An 18770-nucleotide genomic window follows, 5' to 3' on the forward strand; every position below is an offset into this window, starting at 1 on the left:
GTCACGATCAGAAACAATAGTCTTCGGGACTCCATGTAAACGAACAATCTCCCTGAAAAACAGGTTAGCAATATGCGACGCATCGTCGCTCTTGTGGTAGGCAAAAAAGTGTGACATTTTAGAAAATCTATCCACTACCACAAATATAGAATCATGGCCTCTTTTAGTACGCGGCAAACCCAACACAAAATCCATACTAATATGCTCCCAAGGTGTAGTAGGTGTCGGTAAAGGAGTATACAAACCGTGAGTCTTCAGCTTGGACTTGGACTTGTTGCAAGTAATGCATCTCCTCACATATCTATCCACGTCCCGCCTCATCTTTGGCCAATAAAAGTGGTCAGCTAGCATGAGGAGCGTCTTCTCATGCCCAAAGTGACCCATCAAACCTCCAGCATGTGATTCCTGCAATAAGAGCAAACGTACAGACGATTCTGGAACACATGGTTTGTTAGCCCTAAACAAAAATCCATCATGTATGTGATATTTGTCCCATGCTTTACCAAGAGCACATAAGCGATATGGTTCAGCAAAATCATGATCAGTAGCATACAAATCACATAGTATCTCTAACCTAGGAATTTTAACATCAAGTTGAGTTAATAGCATATTCTTCCTAGATAGAGCATCAGTAACAATATTATCTTTTCCCTTCTTATGCTTAATAATGTATGGAAAAGACTCAATGAACTCAACCCACTTAGCTAGACGCTTATGCAAAGTTGATTGGGCTTTCAAGTATTTCAAAGCTTCATGATCAGAATGTATGATAAATTCTTTTGGCCACAAGTAATGTTGCCAAACCTCAAGAACACTAATTAAAGCATACAATTCTTTATCATAGATAGGATAGTTCAATTTAGCACCAGAAAGTTTCTCAGAAAAATATGCAATTGGGCGACCCTCTTGCATCAACACACCACCAATTCCAATACCACTAGCATCACATTCAATCTCAATTTGCTTATTGAAATCAGGAAGTGCAAGCAATGGTGCATAAGTTAACAATCTCTTAAGTTCATCAAAAGCATGATCTTGGGCTACGCCCCACTCAAAGACAACACCCTTTTTAGTCAAATCATTCAAAGGTGCAGCAATAGTACTAAAGTTGGGCACAAATCTGCGATAAAACCCAGCTAGACCATGGAAACTTCGTACTTGACTCACATTCATGGGAGTAGGCCAATTTTGAATAGCTTCAATTTTAGACACATCTACTTCTACTCCATGCTTAGAGACAACATAACCCAGAAATATGACCTTATCTTTGCAAAATGTGCACTTCTCAAGATTACCATAGAGTTGATTATCACGCAACACTTACAAAACATGTCTAATATGTATAGTATGATCAGATTCATTGCGGCTGTAGATTAATATGTCATCAAAATACACAACCACAAATTTGCCAATAAAATCACGCAAAACATGGTTCATCAGTCTCATGAAAGTGCTAGGTGCATTAGTTAAACCAAAAGGCATTACTAACCACTCATATAAACCAAATTTTGTTTTAAAGGCTATTTTCCACTCATCCCCTTCTTTCATCCTAATTTGATGATAACCACTACGCAAATCGATTTTAGAGAACACGAGCAGCACCACTCAATTCATCTAGCATATCCTCTAAACGGGGAATAGGATGACGATATCGAATAGTAATGTTGTTTATAGCTCTACAATCTACGCACATACGCCAAGTACCATCTTTCTTAGGAACTAGAATAACAGGAACAGCACAAGGACTAAGGCTTATGCGGATATAACCTTTGTCGAGTAGCGCTTGTACTTGCTTATGTATATCCTTCGTATCTTCGGGATTAGTGCGATATGGCGCCCTATTGGGCAGCGATGCTCCGGGAATCAAGTCAATTTGATGCTCAATACCTCGCAATGGTGGTAGTCCTGCGGGTACCTCCTCCGGAAACACGTCGCCAAATTCTCGCAAAACATTAGAAACACCAAGAGGAAGAGGGGTCATGTCGTTAGAAACCAAAACCGTACCCCTGTACAAAAGCACTAGAGGCATGGCCGTAGGATCCTCACTAAATTCTCTCATGTCTTCTTTGATGGCTAATGACACTAAGGAATTCACTCTCTCACTTTTCATTATATCACTCACGACATTACAATTCTCTCGCCTATCTAGAGGTGCATCCTCCAAATTTACTTCAATCTTCTAACGAGACTCATTGAAAATTTGTTGTGGTGACATAGGCTGTAAGTAATTTTCTTGCCCTTGTACTCCAAGTGATATGTATTGGCTCGGCCATTGTGTTGCACAGAACGGTCATAGAGCTAAGGCCGACCCAAAAGTAGGTGACACACCGTCATAGGAACTACATCAAAGTCAATGCAATCCTTATACGGTCCAATCTCAAACTCAACACGCACCATGTGGTTTACCTTCATCTCACCATTGTCGCTCAACCACTGAATATAATATGGATGCGGGTGCGGTAGATACTTCAACTTCAGCTTGGTGCACAACTCTTTGCTTGCTAAATTGCGGCAACTCCCGCCATCAATAATTACCTTGCAAGCCTTGTCAGGACCAACTAAAACCTTGGTTTGAAATAAATTGCAGCGCTGAGTAGATGCACTAGGCAACACATTAAGAGCACGCTGCAACACAACAATGGTGCGGGCATCAGAAGGATATGCATCTTAACCATCAGTGTCATAGTCATCATCATCTGGAGCATTTGGATCAACATCATCTCCAGTCTCATACTCATTGTCCTCATTGATAATCATGACTTTGCGGTTAGGACAATCTCTCTTGAAGTGACCCTTGCCACCACATGTATGGCAAAGCATATCGCGGTTGCGTGCTGTAGACATGCTAGAACCACTCGTACTTGCAGCAGATTTAGACTTCTTTGCATTAGATACATTGGAGACCGGTTTGCTAGGCGGAGTAGAGTAAGGAGCGGAGCGCGTCGAAGGCGCCGGCGCCGTAGATGAGGGCGCACGGGGTGTAAAAGGACCAGCTCCCGTAGCACGTCCCTTAATCTTTGCTTCTTTAGCCAACTGTGATTCAACTTCTCTTGCATGATGTAACAATTGATTCATATTGGTGTAGGTGTAATGACGAACAATGCCTTTAACATCATACTTCAATCCATTGAGAAAACGCTGCATTGTCATCTCTAGAGACTCACGGACACGGCCACGCTGCATAAGCATCTCCATCTCCATGTAGTACTCATCTACAGTCTTCACACCTTGCCTCAATAGTGTCAACTTATCAAATATATTCCGCAAGTAATTTGTAGGCACAAAGCGAGAAGTCATTGCCTCCTTCATAGCACGCCATGTGCGGATAGGTTGGTCACCATCTTCTTTGCGGTTACGAACAAATGAATCCCACCAACGCAATGCATAACCATCAAATTCAGAAGAAGCAAGCTTGATCTTCCTATCTTCAGAGTAAGTTTGGATGTAAGCTCCATAACTTCTCAATCTTGAGCTCCCAAATGAGGTATTCTTCAACATCAGCTCCTCCTTCAAACTTGGGTATGGAAAACTTGGGCTTACCCAATCCATCTTCTTCATCTTGTCCACGACCATTGCGGCCAAGTGGAGCCCAACCATGAGGACGATTACCACGAGGCGCTCCACGAGCATTGTGTGCGTCATCTTGCAGTTCATGATCTTCATCATCGTCTTGTTGTTGATGTTGGTTTGTGAGATTGTCAACAGCCAATTGTAAAGTTTGAAGAGTACGCTGAATATCTGTCATTTGATCCGCCATTGCAGTAACGGACTCATTAGTAGCATCCATCTTTTGGTTGATCTCGTCAACCTTTCCATTAAGCACATCGTCTTGAGCGCGGAATTCACGTCGCATCTCATTCCTAAGAGCATCAAACTCCCTCCAGTTAATAATATCTGCAGAATCCTTGTTCTCCTGGTTAACAATCTTATGATCACTAGCAGACATGATTAGTAGGTTAGTGCACTCAATCAAAATATATGGTGGTACTCTCACAACTCACTCAAAACTGATAAGAAAAGGAGATCTTACCGTTCCAAAGTGAATTAGTGTTGCTTACCACTTGTAGAAACAACTAGTGCACATATGTAGCGAAGCGAATATCAAGGGAACAATCACACAGCAAAGCAGGGTATATGTGGGGCTGTAGGTAGGCTACCTATTTGCACCAATAACAAGCTCTAGCACTGACCGTAGACAACCAAAGATACTCACACCAGGCGATAAATGTGGCAATGCAACTATATGTAGGGAAGGTTGCAATGCACTAGAGAGACGCTAGCAAAGCTCAACGAGACAGGCACAAGATTTCTCAACTACCGGTGCAGTAAAGAAAACTTAGGCCTTTCACTCGATTCTACTAACAATTCACTTTTCTTTTTTGTATTTTTCTTTTGTAACACAGCTATGTAGCTCTTTTTGCTTCTTTTCAAAAAAAAATTTGATTTGATGACTCAACTCCTTGATAACACGGCCAACAAGATATGCAAAGCACCAAAACCCTAATGAGCAGCCCGTCGAGCGGTAAAACTAGTCTCTTCTAGGGAAGTTCCTAGTCACGTATATCGATAGGCTGTGTCTATGGCTTGGACAAACACACTGTAAGCTATGGGGACTCGGTGTAAACAAAAACTGACTCCAGGTGATGAACTAGATGAAAAAGAAAACACAAACCCTAACAATTCTACTAGAAGAAAGATAAAGGTACGCAAAAACAACTACGATAAGCAACTAAAACTCGAAATTAGTGCAAGCTATGGCTATGGCAAACCCTAACTCTAATTTTTTTTTGGCTTTTTATGGATAGGAAAACACTCACAACTCAACTATGGGGTGGATTGTGGATGGCTTACCGAGGAAAACTGGAAATCTTATACCAAGATGATAAGGGGTGGCCCGATCTTCTCAGTAAGAAACGGTGGTGATGATGATCACGGGGTGATAGCAGCGGAGGAACACGACGATGTAGTGGATGATAACTTGTATGACGCAACGAGATCTCTCGATTGGTCCCTGTCGCCAGATGCAACAGCTCTCAACCCTGCAAGATATTCGCAACTTCACACACTTGCGCACGTAGCCGCCTACCACGAAGCGGTAAGTTGCAACCGTCTAATTCTCATTGGAACAGCAGATCACACAAGATTTAAACAGGATCTACACAATATCAAGCAATATGGTGTAGGGAATTCAATAGTTTTGCAGAGCAAACAACTAAGAACTAGGGTTTATCTTAAACGTGGTCTAAAACTGCTAGGGGGTCGTCCGAGGTACTTATATAGGCGTCCGGGACGAGTCCTGATCGAAAGATACAAGTAAAACCGACCCAGAATAGATCTGGTCGAGACAGACTCGGACAAATCCGGTCTGGAATCCGGTCAACCGGGCTGGGGACCGGGCTGGCCGGTCTGGGGTCCGGTCGACCGGGTGCTGTAACCGGAAACCTCGCAAACAGCGTCCGGTTTGGCCCCGGTACGAGGCAGGGTCAACCGGGCCAGGAACCGGGCTGGCCGGTCAGGAGCCCGGTCGATCGGGTGCTGTAACCGGGCGACCCGGCGTGGAGGCCGGTCTGACCGGGTTCTGGACCGGCCTGGACTTCTTCTTCTCCTCTCGCGCATTCCTCCCGCTCCTCCCTCGCGCGTCCATGAGATATCTTCATGTCCAGCTCCTTGTCCAGCTTCACGTCCATCTTGACGTCCGACTTCATGTCCAGCTGCTTCTCTCCTCCTCGTGCGATGCTTGTCTCCTCATCATACCTGATGATACATAAGTAATAGGACTTAGGTAGTATAAAATTCTCATCAATCAAGGTATCGTTTAAGAACAAGTTCACATGTTGTTTAAGTAGCTTCGCACGAGCTCGTGTCATTGGTCCAATCCTACTTCATTGGACTTGAGCTTCACAGCAGGTTCATCTTCAATTGGTAATGACGGAGGTAGTAGTGAGGTAGGCAGGGGCGGAGCCAGGATTTGGGCATAGGGGGGGCGACGCTATGAATTATCAGGTGTCGCATATATAACATATATATAGCAGCGCTTTTTTTTTTGGCAATGATGCTGAAGTTCTATATTTTTCAAGAGATGTAAGCACGAACATGCATGTTTGACAATGCTCGGTTTAATTTACATCTACAGTATTCCATTAGCTATTCTACTAGCTGTGTGTGAGTTAATATTCTCACCACACCCATTAAAAAGTAGTGCTATACATTCGACAAATTTCTGTCTGAAGTGCATCCGATGCATTTCTCCACCCTTGACTGCTTCATAGGCAGTTCGCACCGTTGATTGCACGCATCGTACACAATTCGTATGTAAAACATCGTGTGTGAATCAATTCCACCTTAAAAATGTGCTAGCATATTTGTACAGTTCAATCCAAAATTTCAGAAAAGAAGTGCTCACAAAGGCTAAACCTATTTGGCTATTTATATCTAAACTAGAGAAGTATTCCTAAACTGAAACAAAAACAAATTCGATTTATATCTCTCATCTTAGCACATGTAGGCATTATCCCATCAGAGAGATCAGACAAAGCGATTAGAAGTACATACCTTGAAAATTTGATCCGCTGGGATTTTTCTGGGGTAGACGGCCGGTGTGCCAATCTTGACTAATACCTCGGGCCTCATGGAGCGGAGCAGACGTACTTTGGACGCTGACTTCCGGCCGTATGTTGTGGAAGAGCATGGTGAAGGGCGGCAGCGGCAAGCGCCCAGTGCCCTAGCAGCCAGATGGGAAGATAGAGGCGGCACCAATCACGCGCAACTTCGATTAATCGATCGATCTGACCGATCGCTCGGGATAGAGGAAATAGAGTTTGTCCAGATACATGGGCTGTTCTATACTGGGCCTGTTTTCTCCGGTATGCAAAGGACCAGTTAATTAATAGTGGGCAGTGGGCTAATTAAGCTATTACTTTCGATCATTTGCACATGTATACTAGTATTACGTTCTGGATTTCGTTGAGGGGGGCCAACCATTGGGGGGTCTAGCCCCTGCTCGCCCCCCTGGCTCCGCCCCTGGAGGTAGGGATGTCCTCATCAACAATTAAACACGCTTCCTTCTTCGCAAAAGTGATTGCGAAGGGATCGCAAAACTATCATTGGTCACCAGCAAACTAGCATGAGCATGGAGTCAAAGCCTTAGGATTTGGATTTATCCAAATTTCTCCTTTCGAAGCATCAAACACTGACCAGTGTCACAAATGATCAGTGTGTGAGGGGATATGCCTCAATACTCAGAGCATCAAACACTTCATAAGACGCTAGCCTTGCTTAATTACATGCACTGAACCAGAATGTGATATGTATTGTCTTGCGTCATGCTAGCAAAGGAAGCATGTTTGTTATTGCAGTCATTTACGAGTTCTTCAATCATAAGTCCACAATTTTTCCTTCTATTTCTATACTCACTGGAGTTAATGTTTCCTAATTGATTGTGTATGAAACACACACTCTCTAGTATTACCCCATCTATTGTGTTGTTCAGATTCTGTGGCTAGTTGCTCCGATAGGAATTCTTAACTTCAACAAAGTCATGTTGCATAGTGTTCTTGCAAATATGAAATTCCTGCCCGTTCTCTATTTTATATAATTGGCTCCTGCTAGTTGAGTTAGGAAAAGCTTTGCGGGGTCGATCAGGTAGGGATTAAGTAGTGCGTTGACGCTCTGATCTATGAATAGAACAACAATCCAGTTGCAAAATGAAGATCCAGTTGCATGTGGTCCATGCATGGTTTCCTAAGATAATCGGTATATATAGTGAGACAAATGGTGATCTTTTAGTTTGAGCTGCTGGTGACGAGGAACCGCCCACCATACGTTGGTAGTTTATGTTTGCGCCTCTTGTCGTGCCATGCTAATATGCGTAAGCCGTGAGGTCACTAACACTCCCATCATGCATATCAAGGGTGATGGATGTTAAACAATGCAGATGCACTCGAGGAAGTTGATGCTTGGAAGAAGATAAAGAAAACCGGACACCCAATTATGTACGATGTTTCTATTTGTGGATGCCATCTGCCAGCACACAAAAGAATACAGAGATCGATCGTGACCAAGCAACAAGCTATATATCTCTAGCTAGGAATGAAGTAGCGGCGTGGTACGAGTCTACCACACCAGCTGGTAAAATTCAAGTCTACATTAACCTGAATTTCACCCGGAGAGTGAGCCACCGGCCGGCCGGTCCCCTAAATGTTGGAAGGACTGCATGATCATGCATGTGGCACGTACAAAGAACTCTGCAGTACGTCTAGCCCGCTGGATCGGAGCATGTTTTCCTCCCCGTGCAGCTGGAGCTAGGATCGAGATCGAGCGTGGCCAAATTACTGCCGTGTCGGCGTAGTACCAAAGTACCCATGTATGTCGGGGAAAATCTAATTTGGCTCATAGGTGTAGATGCACCCACTATTTAAAATTATATTTTAAAATGTCTAAAAATTCTGAAAAAAATATCCGGGTGTACACTCAGACATCCTATGTTCGCACATGAAGTTCACGAAAAAATATTAATTTTTTGTGGCCAGTGTAAAAAACAATTTACGACGCTCCAAAATACCGTTTAACAATACACCTTTTTCTTATCTTTCTTTACATAGTGCACACGAAATATTTTTTCCTGCCAAACTTTTGTGAGCTAACATAGAATATGAGGATGCACACTCAGGATTTTATTTCAAAATTTTCAAACATTTTAAAATAACTCTAAAATGTATTTTTTATAATAGGTGCATCTAGACCTATGAGGCAAAAACACCATGTCATGTATATCGTGAATCCATCCTATCTCGTCGTGCACAACAGAAGTTTTTTTTTTTGCGGTAAACAGGAGTTAATGGAACAGTGTGATCGTACGTGCATACGCTGCTGGGGAAACGCGATGGTACAATCTAGCAGAATACTTCATTGATCATGTGGTAGCTACTGAATCCTGTCTCCGAGTTCCTGCATTACATCTGTACCTGTCATGCCTCCAGGTTCAAATAAGTTCACTAGCCAACCAACGACAATGTGTCCCTTCCGTGTAAACCAATACTATGAGGATTCGTAATGCTTGGATTGAATACCGAATTCAGTCCATGTACGTACTACAAACGGTACAGAGGACTTGATTGCAGTAACTACCCCGTCTCTTTGCAATTCCAGATCGCCTGCTCTTAATTAATTAGGGTTCCTAGGTGAAAAAAGGTCCGTCGCGTCGCTCCCCAGGGCGACGCCAGGGGCGATACCCTAGCGCCGCCAGCCCCCCTCATGTGCTCTCCCCTTCCGCCACTGTCGTCGGCGTTGGACACGGTGTCGGCAGGCCCCACTGCCAAAGGTGCTTGGGGGGGGGGGGGGTGGCGGCGGCGATCCGTGGTGGTGGCTAGGGTGGCGGCTGCGAGGTAGGCGCGCACGGTGTTCAGGGCGGCGACCTCTGGACGTGTGGCGGCGGCTGCTCCCTCCATGGTCTCCGGCGATGGAAGGTGGTGGCGGCTGCGGATCTAGTGCCCGCCTAGATCCGTTGCCGACAGTTCAGCTCGCGGCGCGAGGAGGGGGCGGCGACCGCGGGTCGAGGACGGTGTGTTTGTCCACCGATTCGTCATGCGTCGTCTTTGGCCAGCGGATGGCGGCGTGGGGGCCTGCTCATCAGCATCGGAAAATAAAGGTGGCGGTCCTGGGGTCCTTCTTGTGCGAAGATGGAGACCTTCCGGGGTGCTGATATCCGAAGGCTCCGCCGGCGAATGTAACAACGCACTTTATTCATGGAGTTTACTGGATCAGTGGTATTCGGTCGTGCGCACCCATGTTTTTATTTCGGCCGTTTCTTCTAGAGGGAGTGGCGCGATGCTCTGTTCTTTCTTGCCATTCTTGCCATACGGAGACATTTGCTCCATGGCGAAGTTAGAGGCGGAGAATACCAACGACATGAATGGAGAACTAGCAATGGAGGTTCAAGTCTCCACGTTGTTGAGGGACTTGCTACTTGGTGTTCTGAGTTTCGCAGCAGCAATATGCATGTTGGGGCGGCAACACATGTGAAGTTCAGAGTCTTACCTTTCAGTGTGAAAATTCAAGGTCTGGCCTTAACTGGTTGTACCAGGCATTGACCTTATTGGAGGCATTGTTTTGAGAGCGGGAACTATCTTAAGGGTAAAAACTTAAAATCTTTGATCGGGCGATGACGGTGCTTGTGCACTATTCCCTTTTTGGAGGTGTCGCTTTTGGAGAGCCTAAAGTTAATGTGATGTCTTGGTGGTGGATGTAATGTTGGTGCTAGGGATGGAATAACGTAGCAGGGCTTTTTCTTAATTAGTTTCATTTTCTTTCTTTGGTTGTGTTTACCCATACTATCTCTAGGGTATTGCGTTGTTGCAGATGCTGGGTGTAATTGGTATCTCTCGATATTCATATATTCCCTTATCGAAAAAATAAGGATTCCTTAGAGCATCTCTAGTCACGTCCCCCAAAAGGATTTGGGGTGCGTCATACGTTTGACCGTCCGCATATGCGCATCCCAAAGCCATTTTTGGTCCGGCGCGGGTCAATACGGTGTCGGGTGCCCCGAGCCCATCCCCGCTACACAAGAGACACTTTGGAGGCCCCGGATAGAACGAAAACCCGCGTCGCGAGTGGCAGGCCTGATTCATCAGCGACACAGAGGAATGCAACGCTGCAGCTTTGTATTAATGGCTATGTCGGTTTCCAGGGTGGTGCAGGGTGCAGGCGATGCATCCCGCGCGCCTTCTCCATCGCTTCCGCGCTTTCTCCCCACCCCTTCCCACGCCGCCGCTGGCTATAAAAGGCCGCCCCCGCTGGCCATCGCCACCACAGTTGCCGGTAATCCATCCCTCCGCTTCCACGACACCATGCCTCACCGCCTAGCCACCACATACGCAATGATGAGCCGCACTAGCCTCCTCCTCCACCGCCTCTACCTCCACCTCCCATGTTCGAGTTTAACTACGACGACGACGAGGACAATGGCATGGATGAGGACCCGGAGCTCGCGTTGACGAACGAGCGGTTCATGGTCGACGCGTTGTGGGAGGCGGCGGAGGAGGAGGCGTCTCACACGGCCTTCAAAGCGGAGCAGAAGCTGCGGGAGCCGACGGCCGCGAAGGAGGCGCTGGACGACGACAATGCCTGGAGCGAGCCAGATTTGGAGGAGAGGGCGGCGGAGCAGAGAGCCATCCTCGCGTCCTTCGAGATGATGAAGAATGCCGAGCCAACGAGGCGTTGCAGCAGCAGCTCCTGGAGGACGCGGCTGCCCAACACGCTATGGTGAGCGGGCAATGGAGAGAGCGGCGGGCGGCGGAGAAGTGGAAAAGGGAGGGAGGCAACGACAGGGCATGGCCATCAAGCGCTCCGAGGGACGGCAAGTATGCTAGGGGAATCACCTAGCCATTTTTACTCAAAGTTGTAAAACATAATCAAATTTAAATGAAAGAAGCGCTACAAGCGGCACCACAAAGCCACGTTCCCTAAACGGTTGATCCGGCGCCTTATCTGGACTCGCTTTGGAGACGCGGCTAGAGATCTCTTAGGGCATCTCCAACCGCGCGACCCATCCCGCGCCCGCGCGTCCGGATGGGTCCAGCCGGACAAAATCGCGGCCCAACGCGGGGACGCACCGCAAAAGCGGACGGCCGCCGCGTCCGGAACGACGCAAACCCGGCCCAAATCTTGGCCGTGTTTGCGTGGCCGCGGACGGCACGCGCCGTCCGCTCGCGTCCGCGCGCTGGTCGCCTCGTCTCCCTTGGGCCCACCTGTCGGTGACCAGGGAGACTATTAAATGGGGACTGGAGGGGATCTGGCCATCCACTCCAGTCCCCACTCCACTCCCCGAGCAAAACCGCTGCCATGGCCCCGAAGCGACGGTTCGCTCCCGGAGGAGGCCCTGTGGTCTCCGTGGCCGGAGTCCCCGGCGCGGTCGAGCCACGACAGCGCCTCGCCGCCCTGGGACGTCGTCCACGACGACGACGTCGCCGACGACGCCCTGTGGGGCTAGGCGGCGCACCGGCGGCCACCGCGCCGCCGACCAAACCCTAATAGAGGGTTTTTATATTAGTTTAAATTTAAAAGCCCATATAGGGGCTTCTTTTGTTAGTTTTATTTGCCCAAAATAGGGCTATGTACTAAATTTGCCCAAAATAGGGCGTATGTTCAATGAAATTTCGTTTAAATTTGCCTCTTTTTTTGTTTTCGTTTTTCTCCGGTTTATGCGATGCGTCCGCGCGTTGGGCGCAGCGCGCGACCCAAACGGACACGCGGACTCGGGGCGCTGTCCGCGTGTCCGGGCGGCGACCCAAACGACCCAAAACGGACGGCCTAGCGCGTCCGTTTGGGTCGCCCGGTTGGAGATGGCCTTACAACTTGGGAGAAAGAATAGAAAAACCAAACTGGGGCGTACTAACTTGCCAGAGCTGAATCAGCTGGGTTGAATGTCCAGAACGCAACGCAACTTCCCCCTTTCCATTATCGTGCGAGAGGCGGCCCCGAGTCCACGGCCCGCATTGATTCCGAGTGTCTCGTCCAAGGGAAAAACACTTCCACGCACCATGGATCTGAGCTGCACTGCACAGCGCCATGCATCATGTGTGAGGTCTGTGGACTTGCTGTTTTTGCACAAGTACAGGCAAGGCTTGTCGCCTTTCAACAGAAAGCCGCAGGGATGACGCGCCCGTCAATAAAGATCTCCTCTCGGCTTCAGTTTCAGGGCTTTGTAGTTCATCTCAGTGGTCCTCTTCCGTTTCATTTGAACTGAATGAAAAGATAGTAGACGACGTGAATGCGGAAGAAAAGGGAGTGACGAGACCAGGCCAGGAGGATAGGGTTTAAAGAGGAGCCAAACAAACGTAAACTCGTGACTCCAAGAGGGCATGTGCATATCGGTGATTTGATACTTGCGGCAGGTATACAGATATAGCTCTTGTTCGTCATGCCTGGGCTGGGCAGTAAATCCCCATCCTCTTTTACTGGTCAAATTTTGATCCTGTCATGGCTGCTGCTGTTGCAGGCTGGTACGCTGCACGGTACCATGTTCCTGTTGTTGCTCACATGTACTCCCTTCATCTCATTAAAGTTCTCTAACATTTGTTAAAATTTAAATGTATTTAGATGTTGTTTAGTGTCTAGATATCAAAATTTTAAATAGTGGGCTATTCGGTTTAGCGGCTACTTTGGGAAGCTACAAATTTAAGCTATATATAGCGGACAAAAGCGGAAGCTAACCTATTTAGCGGTTTAACACAAAATACTATAAAATTAATAAATAAGCGTGAAATTAACAGTTTCATGGATCTAAAATATTCCCACGGGGTCAAATATCTTCCATTTGGCCTAAGCCTAGCCCTTTACACCACCACTGCCGTTCAAGTTTGAGCCACACAATTTCATTCTAAGAAAATAGTAGAGCTACACACTTCTTCCTCTACTCGATCAAGCACATCTAGATCGAATCCTCTCCTTCTGGCGACCCAGCTTAGGGCGCCTACTCCCTGCTCCAACCTCTCAACCCAACCTCTTCAACCTCACACCCCATGGTTTGGCTCTCAATTACCTCCACCTTGCGCCCCATTGGAGGAGGTCCAAATGTGGGGCAACACAGCAAGGAAAAGAGTCGGAGAGAGCAGAAGGGCTGCCAAGCAGGGAATAGTGAGATGCCCATGGCACAATGAATAGTGGCGCTATAGCACCTCTTGCGGCTATGTTGTTTAGCGGTGCTTTAGCGGCTATAGCGCCAATAGCAATAAAAACAAGCTTATCGTTGTGGTAGGCTCATCTGGAAGCTATAGCGGTGCTATAGGGCAGCTATATGCAACTATTTTTTTTCTTGCTAGATACATCTAATTTTTGACAAATTTCAGACAACGAGATGGAGGGAGTATGTAACATTGTATACACAAATAGTCCGAAATAGATACACCTCCTCCCCTTCTGAATTCTCGTGGGTGTTTGGTGTTGTTGCTGACCACTTCTTTTCTGTGGAGAAGCAGTCCCAGATGATCCAAGCTGGGCACATGGCTATTAAAGGCTCGTTTTGTTCTCTTACATCTTTATTCTTAACTAAGGCAATGAAAAGAGATGCCCATATCCTGCATCCTGCGTTCAAGTCTCAACTCTGAAGCTGCATGCAGTATTTCAAGTCTGAATCTCTCAACTCAACCACCAAATCTGCAGACAAGATGCTGCCCCAGAAAGGTGTCTCTTCCTTCTAAAGCTAGGAACCCACATGCGACCCTCTTCTCTAACAAGTAACAGTTCCTTTTAATAGTAGTAATCAGCCGCTACTAAACACCAATATGGGCGTGTCCAGCACACAGAGGAGAAGAGTGTGTAATGAAAACCATTGTGCAGCATCTTCCTAACTCCTAACAAATCTCCGTGCTAGATGCATGCATTCGGATCCATGCGGCAACCTTTGTCCTGCACGGTCGCAATTAACCCTGCAACTGCATATATAGGCGTTTGTTGGGTGTTCATGTTCACCTCTTGACTGCGACGCCATGTCGCAATGCGTAGACTTCGGGCGGAAGGCGATCCATCGACCCGTCACGTTCGACGAAAACAATGCCATTGTAGTGACACTACATCATCAATAATTCAGAAAAGAGATGGCGGAAAACGATATGTAAGGCCAAGGCCATAACTACTACCAGCATCATATTCTCTTTCCCTGAAAGTAATCACATAGAATTTCACAGGCACACGCAATGAAAAGAAACAATTTCACAGGCAACAGTTCAAGTTGGACGCCACAAAGATCTCATATGCTCTTCTTTTTCTGTTAACTGAAGTCCTGGGCTTGAACTGAATGGGGAAATATGTTTGTCTCTTGGGTGTTTTGCCGGAAAACGACGATCCATGAATTAAGATATGAAGTCTCCTAATGGCATGGTCACAACAGCCACCAGATGTGGCCCTTTCTTCATAACTGTAGCAGTACTACGTTAGGTATAGATTAGCTGGACTGATACTAGCTAATTTCGCCAGCATCTATTGGTCCAAACGGTACGGTACAGCACTTCGGGTACTAGGAACGGGATTGGTTGTCATGATTATTTCCAAATAAGGAAAACATTACCGTCTAAACTGACGTCTAGTTATTTTGTCAACGGACAGTTGTGGCCATATATTGAGCATCTTCTCAATACGGAACTCTCTCGCTTTCACACTTCCTTGTCCCAACTACCAATAAATAAAGTCCATACAAAGATCTTATCTTATTTTTCTGTGAATTTTATACTACAAGATTCCTATTAGATTACTTCAAACAACTTCTATTGAAAAACTTCTATAGGATTACAGTTCTACACAAATCTTATGAAAATCCTATGACCCAAAGGAACCCTAAGAGCAAGAGTCTTCCTTGTTCCGTTTCCTTTACAATTTGGGGTGGCTCCCAACCTCATGTGGTACCGGATCGGTCGTCTTACATGGCCGGTGTAAATAAGGTGATCTATTCTCACACTTCGTGGATGGGTGGCCATGGAAGGATTTGGCCTGATCCACCTCGAGCTCTCTAGGAGACTCCTAGCTAATCATATATCTGCAAGGCATGAGGCGTGTCCCCGACCGATGTTACATGATTTCTTGTGTGGATGCATAGTAGGCAGCGTAAAGAGAATGGATTTGGCGTTTTTTGTTGGGTAATGTATTGAGTCTCATTCTTGTGCAGTCTATAACTACCAAATATATCGCAGCCATTACAGAAACACCATTGTATTTAACTTGTTGACACATAGTCACAAAATTTCATTGTTGTGGCTATGAGTCGAAGTTCTATAGTCTCGATAAATTTACTTTGTCTTGGATTGTTTATGATTACCTAGAGATTTATTTGCCCATTCAGTGTTCTTCATCCTTAAAGTCTTCGAGGGAGCACTTACTTGATCACAAAGGCGGAAGAGAAAACTTTCCACCAATGACTGGAACTGCCTACCGGGTCGCTTGCGCCTGGATATCTAAATAGGAATTGATCCGTTCGTGCACACCTATATTCAGCTAGTGTGGCTTCGTGAGGGCACAACGCGATGCTTCGCTTTCTTGGAGGCGTTCATTTTGGAGATTCTCGTTTACAGTCTGGGTGTTGTCTTTGCTGGTGGTTAGAGTGATGTTGTTGTGTGTGTTTGATCACCGTAACAAGGTCTTCTTTTATTTTATTCTTAGTTGTGTGCCTCCTTGATGTCTTTAGACATCTTGTTGGTGCAGATGCTAGATCTAATTGGTATCTTCATGATATTAGTATATTTCTTTATAGAGGAAAAAAAAGATGAAAGAAATACAAAGCCGTAGTTGTTGAAGGTCACCGCACGTTGGAGGTGAAACCGGGCAGTGGGGTACTTCCTTAAGAAGTATGTTTGTTCTTTTTAAATTGTAACGGGGCTTTTGAAGGTATCTATAAATAAATTAATGTAGATGTCAAATTTTCCGGAACCTAATTTATAATTTTGATGAAAGCTTTTTGTATTTTTTTAAATGATCTATATAAACTATCACAAAATTGTGTAGAAAAATTTGAGAGATGTTGTATTTTTTTGTGAAATCTACTAAACATTGGTAAAAGCATGAAACAAAGCTACAAGGATAATCTAAAATGGCGCATGTTTGTTAAAGTCTTTGCATGTAGTATGGTGGTATTTTGCAATTTTCTCCTGTATAGGAGTAACAAAGTAACACGGTCGTGCACACCCGTGTTTTTTCTGACCGTCTAGTATCAGAGGTGTCGCTTCGAAACTCTATTGGTTGTTAATATCACAGGGCATGCTTTCTCGTCCCAAGGTGCCGACGGAGAATGTCATGGCAGCCGAGATCTGGGGCCTAGCAATGGTGGTTCGAGTCTTTGTGGCGATGAGAAATTGGCTTGGTGTTTTGTAACTTGGAGCAGCGGGATGCAAGTGGGACGACTGCAAAGGAGAAGTTTAAAGTCTTACATTTCAAGGTGAAAATCTATGGTCTGATCTTAACTGGTTGTGCCTCGCAATGGCCTTATAGAAGGCATTGTTTTGAGAGCGAGGATTTTCTTCAGGGTGAAAATCTAAGATCTGTGATCGGGGCGATAACAGCGCTTGTGCACAGTTCCTTTCTTAGACACGTCGTTTTTGAGAAGCTGGATTTCTGATGTTGTCTTAGTGGTATTAGTACTGTTATTTCAAGAAATAGATCACTGTAGCATGACTTTTTTTGTTTCATATATATTTTCCCTTTGTTTGGATGTGCGCTTTCTTAATATTGTTAGAGCAATGGGTTGTTGTAGAGGATAGAGGATATTTCTGTTTTGTAATACTTTTGTTTAGTTGTATGCATTGGTAATACTGCTAGAGCAACGTATTGGTGCAGAGGATGGAATCTCTTTATGGAAAACTAGGAGTAACAAAGTTGGATAGCGTTGTGTTGCTGTAGTTTTTCTTTTTCTCTCTCTTGGCCGTGGAGCTGGTCCTGGTCGCCTAACGTAAGTGTTACGGAGCACGTATGACTTGACTCTTGACAAGCCCTGTTGCAATTTCGGCGCGCGGCTCCTTCAGTCAGGTTCCAAACGTGCATGCGCTACGCCTACGCCTACGCGCTCCGATCCCTCCCACTTTCGAGGGAACATCTGGGTGTAAAATAAAGTCCTTTCCTTGGCGCTGCCATCATCAATAATCGATGCCACGATCCATCCATCCATCGATCCCCTCCTTTTGCTCTGACACGCATCAACAACAGGCAGGCTCCTCCTCAATAATTAGCATCTAGCTCACTGACCGGGAGTCCGGGACTGGGTGCGTGCATGCTACCTCCACTGAAAGAAAGAAAGATGAATGATATTTTTGTTCATCCAACGTACGTACTGGTCGAACTGCACTTGTGGGCAGGCAGGCGGCCACGAGGCCCCGAATTGGCTCTCCGATTTAACAAACTCCTCCCTCCAACTTGCCCGAAACGCCAGCCGAGTGGACCATCACGACCTCCAATGCTACGTCTGTGCTGCCAATAATAGCATGCTGCATATTGTATTCTCTGACGTGACCCAGATTATTGTTCTCTAAGCGACTCGTGTTGGTGTCCCATTGGCCGTCGGTAGGTAAAGTTACGCTTTCTTGCTTATGGATTCGATTAGGAGGCGACTTGGAAACCGTCCGAGATACTACTATAGTGGATAGCAAGAGGAGCCTAACCGTGATTTGATGTGTCCCTGCTTCGCTGTCGAGGCACACGTCGGCCGGATCGCATCACATCGTCTGGCCGGCATAGCTACAGTGTCTGCCAAAGAAAACGAGATATATTTCCGGATAGATGCATGCTATCTACACGTCGACCAGAAAATACCACACCGTCTTATCAAGATTTGTCACTAGCGGCGAACGGTGGTGCCAAGGCAAGTCTATGTGGTGGTTCCACCCCATGAAGTATGGTGGTGACGGGACTGATACGTCTCCAACGTATCCATAATTTCTGATATTCCATGCTAGTTTTATGACAATACCTATATGTTTTGTTCACACTTTATATTATTTTTATGCATTTTCTGGGAGTAACCTATTAACAAGATGCCGAAGCGCCACTGTTTTTGGTTTCAGAAATTCTACACAGGAAATATTCTCGGAATTGGACGAAACAAAAGCCCACGGCCTTATTTTACACGGAGTGTTCTAGAACACTGAAGGAGAGACGGAGAGGGTCCACGAGGTGGCCACCACACCTGGCGGCGCGACCAAGAGGGGGGGCGCGCCCAGCTATGGGGTGGGCCCCTCGGGACCCCTCCGAGGCTGCCCTTCCGCCTATATATTCTTCAGGAGTATAAACCCTAA

Source organism: Lolium rigidum, chromosome 7, assembly GCF_022539505.1.
Source record: "Lolium rigidum isolate FL_2022 chromosome 7, APGP_CSIRO_Lrig_0.1, whole genome shotgun sequence".
Lineage (NCBI taxonomy): Eukaryota > Viridiplantae > Streptophyta > Magnoliopsida > Poales > Poaceae > Lolium > Lolium rigidum.